Raw genomic sequence first — 7,719 nt, 5'->3', positions numbered from 1 at the left:
GGACAAAGCAGCTGACAAAACCAAGCACAGTAAGGAATACACGGTGTGCCTGGAAAGTAATCTAAATTTTAGCATTACGTATTGAAATCCCTGTTTCCCGAGTCTTCATAGATAGCTCTACACTTGGATTTAAGTGAGACTGGCGTTTTTATTGCACCTATTGAGTGAGATTTTTATTGCTAGTACTAAACATTCATATATCCACAGCTGAATGTATGATGTGATGAAAATTAATAAATTTCGCCTTTTGGTAAAGTAATAAATAAATTTTTCGTGCTTAGCTTAAAATGTCAGATCTTATTTGCCACATTTCGGAATACTTCAAGTTCAATATTTCTCTCAACACTTTCATTTTATTATGCAGTGGTTATCGTCATCATCGTCACTATTAAAAAAAGCACTTTTAATAACTTCGTTTAAGTTTGCGTCTCGCAAATACGAAAAACCATCTTTTTAGAGCAAAAGTGACTGCACTAAAATTGCTTGAGTAGCTAATATTTAGATGAAAAACTTGTGGATTATCAGTGAAGCGTGGCTTCTGATAAAGTGTTATCATTGCAGGAAAGAGTAATGGGTCAGACTGGCGCTTAACTAGTCTTTATTCTTCATTACAAAAATTAACAGTTAACCCAGCTTTATGCCGGGGTAGTGTCGCTGTAAGACACTTCTTCTATTGCAGAACGTTTTAGTCAATTTGCTATGGCATAAGCGTATGACGCAATGCATATCCGTTCCTATTTGCTTCCTATTGTGTTTTACACGAGCTCTTCCCTTTCATTGCCCATGGCGGTTATCCTCGTAGGCCTCTGAGCAAAAGGCTTTCTTATTAAGAAGTCCGGTGCCTTTGCACTGTAGATCAATAGCTCCCCTTCAATTAAGTCGTCGTTATTTCGTTTCAGCTACGCCAATAACGCGAGTACATGCATATACATAGCAATCGCCGTAGTCGTTATGTATTATAGGTACAAATATTGATAATACTGTTGGTAGAAAACAGTAGGCAAGGCATTGGTCGGTTGGGAAGCTTATGAAGTCGTCAAAAAGTAGCTAAATAGTATGAATAGGTGTAGCAGTGCCGCTACTCTTTACCAATAATCATAATGAGGTCGGTGCTTGGGTTGCGTCATTCGTCTTCACCACGGGACCAATCGCAGGACAGCTGAGAGACACGGGTCCTTCATTTGGCCGCTTTATCCGTGTATACAACACGTATTATTATTATTGGCTGCGGGCGATTTGTGGTAGCTCACTCTGACTACCGAGGAACGAGCGTCGCGGAAGAGTTCAAGCGTACGTCTCGAGCACGAACACTTACTTTCTAGAGTTCAGTTGCATGTTATAAACGGATAAGTGTGAGTTAGTAGTTGACTAAGATTTTTTATGATTACTTTTAAATAATACAGTCTCGACTGAACTTGGATTGTGTTGTCACCTAAAAGTTCCTCAAGTGTTTAAAAATAACTCGCGCTGTCTATGAGTAGAAGTACTGTAATCTCCATATCTAAGAGACGAGTCTAATTCAATGCATGGTAGGAGATAGAACGTGCAGCTATAGTGCTATTATTAAAAATCGGAATATACATTCGACGACGTAGTCGTAAATAAGAAACCCATAGGAACGACCACTCGGTGTTCTAGCGTCCCCAATGACAGCAGCAATAGTTTGTTAATTATAAAAAAAAAGCAGGGCACGGAACTGTTATAGTTTGCCCGTGACGTAAAAGCCACGTTCCTGACCCATCTTATCCGACTTATGAAATCGTTTTTAGGTCTGCAACTCCGATAAATACGGATGTACAACATCGCTAGGTTTCTAGCATTTACGCCATAGTACTATCCAACAAATTTGCCCTGACCTATTTCGGAAGGAAAACATTAGATAGAATCGTCAAACGTTGCAGCATCATTTGTCGAAACGCTTGCGGTTCATATTGCAGTCGAACGACGTCGTGTCGAACGATCCATAATGCGTTTTAACTTTACTCTGTCGACTACTGCTATTCCTTTCCGTGTACGTATTGTTATATTATTAGTTATGTACGGTAGAATGAGGAGATCTTCTTCTGAGGAAATAACGTTAATGTTAATCTTACGTACCTATTAGTCCGGTTGGATGTCACACTACTGCGAGCTCCGTTGAATTATTACACGACGGAAGTTAATCTAGCGTGTCGAATGCGGCTTAGCTTCTGATTATCTCTCGGTGAGAGTTTGAAAACCAGAATGAGGAAAGCACAATGTACCGAACCGTTGCTACGTAGCTCGAAATCCCCTGTTTCCGCAGAACATTCCATAGCTAGGTACATAGTCAATTAAAGGAGTTCGCTCCTTAGCTACGTAGAGAAACTTTTGCTAAAGCGATTTGATAAAAAAAAAAAAAAAAGATCATTGAGTGTTGTTTTTTGATAGTAGGATATTAGTATATCGAACTGATCTATTCGATGTTGAGGTCTTGACTATCCAAAGAACTTCCTTCTAGTAAGCAACCCTGAACCCTTTCACCTATGGTAAGCTTCAACAATGGTCCAGTGTTAACAATTCCATCGATACGAAATGCCTCCACAACTACTCTTGTTATGTTATAAAAGAGAGAAGATGTCCTTTAATATTAAATAAATAAAAAATAAGTTTAATTTTTCTTTATAGCTATGCATCAAGTTTGAAGCCACACTCCGGCGAAGAGCGGGAACAGCACGCCAAAGCTAGCAATTAGTCGCCGTTTTATTCACGCGTTCATTCATGAAATGCTACCACAGCCGGATACCGTTTGCAGCTACTAATCTAGCCATATAGGGCCGAAGCAAAGAAGTTCTGAGTGGTTAGGTTATGACAGACTTGAACACGCAGAGACCAGATATTTTCCTTAGCAACTGGATATTGTTATCTGAATCATACAACGAGCGGGCTTTTTGAACAGGTCAAGTTGCTTTCCATATAGATACTGGTGTCTTCCAGTATTGTTTAGCGTAACTTCCATGGAAGTGGTCCAAATCTACTCAAGAGATATCCTTTAATGGACAGTTCTTTCATACGCGTTACCTACGAGCACTCTTTCCTGAACCTTCGTTAAAACTGCCGGCGCTGAGTGACTCCAACCCTTATAAACCGAACTTCTTTCTTGCCTCGCTTTCACTACGACATTATATCTTATCGATCCATCAGCACTCAGTGCGTTGCTCATCCGAACATATTGATCTACTGTTCCTTTTCGCTCGTCCTCGTATTTATTTGAAAGGCGATGATGTGGCAAGCTTTTTCCTGAACATCAGGCAAACTGGCGTTTGTATGTGGGGTCATCTATTTCCCTGGATAAATCTTACCTGAGACGAAGAGGTGTGGTGTTAATTGACGAGATTGTTACTAATTAAGGCATATCATGCCCTGGCTCTTTCCTATTGTTACGAGATCGACTCTAAGGATGTAAGCGGAGTCGATTCTCTTAGACAAAACGGACAACTGTAGATTATCGACTTGTCGATTACGTCATCAGCGCACAAACGAAAATTAATGAAGTAGACTCGCGTATAAACATTACTTGCCTCCAGCGTAGTAATTTATTGCGTTGCGTTTTTTTTTTTCTAGAGAAGTTTTGCACCGGCATTTATTCGAAGCGCCTGTAATCTTATAATAAAAACAATTCGATATTTATATTGTATGTTAGATACTTTACTCGCTCGACTAGAAGCTTTAAACCATTACATTTTCGCTCAGGAAATAGCACAATTCGGAAAACCCTCTAACTGCTCGCATTCGTACCTAAGGTATTGCCATGAACACGACCGCTGGCCATATACAGAATGTCGCAATGTCATATACAGAATAGCTCTTTATAATATATTCATAACAGCGTGAAATTATCAAAAATATGTTAATGACATCTTTTTCTTTACTTATCTGCGTCGACAGTTCCCGGCTGCCAGACGCTACGCTAGTTTACTTCTGCACCTCTACGCATCTACAGTGATTGAGGTGAACAGGCCAATGAATACGATCAATGCTTTCTTGCCTATGCCTTGGCTACTATGACGCTGGCAACAGTCAAGATAACAGAGTGCCAGACGCAAGCCAAAGCGACGACGACGACGAAAAATAAAAGTCAATACGCTGAAAAGCACGAGGAAATGGTTGTTGTTTCACGATATTTAGGCGTATGTATCAGTATACATCGACTAGCGATGCCGTTCAGTTGAGAGGCAAAAAAAAAAGTGTGGGAGAAAAAGATACGCGACTGGCCGGGCCAGCTGTGACTTCGTGAAGCAGAAGCGATGATCACTAAGAGTGCTTGATGAGCTGGTCCAATTGGTGCCACCTTGGTACGTCAGAAGCTATCTTATCATCTTCCCACTGTTTATCTCGCTTTTCGAAGATGTTGAAATGATGGCGTTTCCTTTGCTGTCCCTTTTTTCACGTAAGCTGACAATGCCTTAGGAGAGTGTACGGGTAATCAATGAAAGCGGATAGACGAAAGAGAGGTTATAGCTTTGAGAGGTTGAGAGGTCCTAGCCAACAACAATGGTCTCAAGCCTAGTTAAAAATAAGCTTGAGGCTTACAAAATGAATTTCATGATAACCTTAGTCTTACTTACACGCAAATGATTTTCGAAAGAACTTTTGTTCTTGTCGGTTTCTATTAAATGTAATGAAGTAGTCAATCCACAAAAGCTGTCGAGTTGTACATTACTGCCTAGTAACTATCTACGTACAAACTAGAGGCGTATAGATGGTGTGTTTTTTTTTTTGGCTTGTAGGATAATTGTTGTGCGCATAGTGGGCTCATGTGATGGCTCACTGAGTGCGAAGATCAGGGATCAAATTGTAACAGAAGATGTTATAAAAATACTTGGCTATCTTTAACTATTTCAATATGAAATGACTGAGACCTTTGATAAAACGCTCCTTTAGACTGATGGGTAGAAACTGATATAAACGGCTTATGATCTAAAAAAACAATGGGTGTTCATGTATATTCTATGTGAGTACGCGTCTTTTGTGTTGTCGGAAGCAAAGCTACTTTTGAAACTGTCGCTACCTTTATCAGGGAGTAGAAAGCGGATGACAGGGAGACAGCTGGATTGTTGTTTTGATTATTTATGCAGAAGCGTTGTTCCATACGAAACGCCTTTCCCTTTTCGGTATGCTGGTATCACATTTGGCCATCAAAATAAGCTAAAGACATCTAATAAGAACGCAAAATGAATGCTGGAAGCAGAGGGTCCAGGTGAACAGACGGTCAGACATGTCAATATCCATGCCAACATCCTGAAAGGACCGCCGCGCTCTGTCTTTCTATGAAAGCGCACCTTGATGGTAGGGGAAGTATCAGACTTCTCTCAGATAACGCACAGACCTATCCAATTAATAATCACCGCTTCTCCGCATGTTCATGTGTATGCCGGGTATCTCGAAATGTGTTTTCCTGCTGTAACACATTCACTGCAAGTATTACCACATAGCAGAATTTTCGAGATCGTACGTTTTTAGAAGATATTACCATAGTAGAGATAAAACACTTACCTTTTGCCACAAATCGATATAACGCATGTGTTTGATTCTAAGACATCAATACTTATATACGATCACAAAGTAGGAGGTGAAAATTTGGCTTACCAAGAAGAAAGGGACGGCTGTCATAATCGTTACCCATAGGTGTTTCTCGAGCGGCTGGTCTTCAAAGCAACCGTGTGTCACATCATACGACGTATTAGATAAAATGTATCTGAAAAAAAAATTAATCCGTCATAAATTGAATCAATATTTCGAATGGTCAAAGTAACGGCTGGAGATAGCAAATTGTCAAAAGGAATACAAAAAGAGATAACGAAATGACAAAGTAGCGCTGTTGTATCAGATAGACCGTTTTTTATGATACATTCAATAGCTAAGTTACACGTTAGGTAAGTTAACTTCAAACAAATTCAAAACCTTTTACCCTTCTATTCAGTTAATGTGATTTCTAAATGTATGGATGTACCTGTGAATAGACGAACTAAAAGTGAACAGCGACGCCACTCCTTGCTTGTCCTTTTGCACGAACTAAACTATCTCATAGCACCGATACCTCACTAAAAGTCTTTAGGCCGCTGAAAATCTAGTATCACGATCGCCAAATGTGGTTATATCGGTTGTTTTTTTAGATTAAACATTTACGCATAGAGCTTTTTCGCCCTTGCTATAAACAGTGATGTCATACTCAACGTCTGATACAGTGTTACTGAGAATTTACAATTATGATAGGACAGTAAATGAAGATAATATGTTGTAAAGATCTTATTTCAAATCAATTTCTGCTGTAACATTTTAGAGCGGAATCTGTACAATGTTTTTGATTGATCTTAGAACACACGGATTATCTCTATCTGCGCATTTATATAAACCACCGCTATTACCCTTTAGTATTCGACCAATTTTTCAATATCTATCAATTGATGTATACATAAAATTCTTTACTGCACAAAAGCAAGACACCCGAAGACAGGAGTGAGAGAATAATCAGTATTACTTCATGCTTCCATCGTCAGTCACGGATAGGCACTTTGGAAATTACGTCCTTGCTCATGTGATATAACACTGTATTGACATAAATCATGTGATGAAGATATATATAAATGATAGCAGCGATAATAAGAATTCTGATACTTTTCATGGCGACAGTCCTGCCGCTGTGCGGATTTACTTTCAAACTATGCTATCCTGCGCGCCACCGTCGTAACAGCGCCCCCTAGTAGATTGTGATTACTCAGTAAATTTAGCGCAATTATCGTATGGGCATTTGAATAGGGATTTTTATTCGAATCATTATAATGCACACTTAATATATAAGCTTTCATCATATCTCTATCACTATCTTGTTCTGTGCATCAAAGGTCAAATCTAGTTAGTTAGTCAGTCCAAATTTAGTGCTTTGTGAGGATCAATATATATATATCTCTCTATATTCTTCGCGATAGTTGATCTTAATAGAGCGGTAAAATCATTGTAAATCTGTTAATAATTATAAATATTTTTGAACGATTTGCCACATTATCATTACTCCATAAGTGCATCTTCATACACAAATATATGAATAATCTATAAAATTACATGAAATATGCTAATTGCTGATAAGGAAATATGACACGATAGATAGCTCTGAAACCGCATCGAGCTTCAAGTGCACCATAGCCTCGAATGTGTAGACTCCTTCAAAGAAATGATACCTCTTTTGCCGGCAAGTGTCGCCCAGCGGGAAAAGACGTCAGGGCAGAATTTCCGTTCGACGGATATCCGATAACGAGACGCTGAAAACTATGGTGAGTCGTTGACGGTCTCAGAAGACATTGATCGTCGGGAACATGTTTATAAGGCCTCAAGGCAATGTGAACGTTGAATCGAGTTAAGGAATGTCAGCCTTACAATAGTCATACAGATTTTTTCATTATGGAGTGACAGGTATGTGTCAATAACGTTTTAATATGAGCCCTCATCAGAGACGAGTACGGAGGGATAAAGAAATAGCGAATCAATTAAAGTGATATTAGACAAGCATACATATACGATTTTACACATCGTAAGCACGCTCTGCGTGCTCACGCTAACATTCGCCAGTTACTCGTATGGACAACGACCGACTGCAGGTGCCTGTGAGGCGTGTCAAAATCGGCCTTTATAACAATTGAATTGACGATCAAACGTTGTAACTCTGAATCTAGTTTTTCGTACAAAACGTAAAAATAATGTTAC

General features: G+C 39.3%; 1 long non-coding RNA gene across 4 annotated transcripts; it reads right to left on the bottom strand.

Annotated features, from left to right (window-relative positions):
* Positions 1-215: 215 nt before the first annotated feature.
* Positions 216-5,774, bottom strand: LOC111264627 (uncharacterized). 4 transcript variants are annotated; one of them, XR_015312751.1, is made up of 5 exons: positions 5,608-5,774; positions 5,030-5,433; positions 3,044-4,423; positions 2,098-2,352; positions 216-1,318 (listed from the first exon to the last, which is right to left on the bottom strand). It is a non-coding gene; the product is annotated as an uncharacterized LOC111264627 (long non-coding RNA). The 4 variants fall into 4 exon arrangements; XR_015312750.1 differs by having other exon boundaries at positions 2,098-4,423; XR_015312752.1 differs by lacking the exon at positions 5,030-5,433 and having other exon boundaries at positions 2,098-4,423.
* Positions 5,775-7,719: the final 1,945 nt, after the last annotated feature.

This window comes from Varroa jacobsoni, unplaced genomic scaffold (assembly GCF_002532875.2).
Source record: "Varroa jacobsoni isolate VJ856 unplaced genomic scaffold, vjacob_1.0 scaffold_881, whole genome shotgun sequence".
In the NCBI taxonomy this organism is placed as follows: Eukaryota; Metazoa; Arthropoda; class Arachnida; order Mesostigmata; family Varroidae; genus Varroa; species Varroa jacobsoni.
The sequence above is the reverse complement of the archived record's forward strand: the minus strand, read 5'-3'. Positions and strand labels throughout refer to the sequence as shown.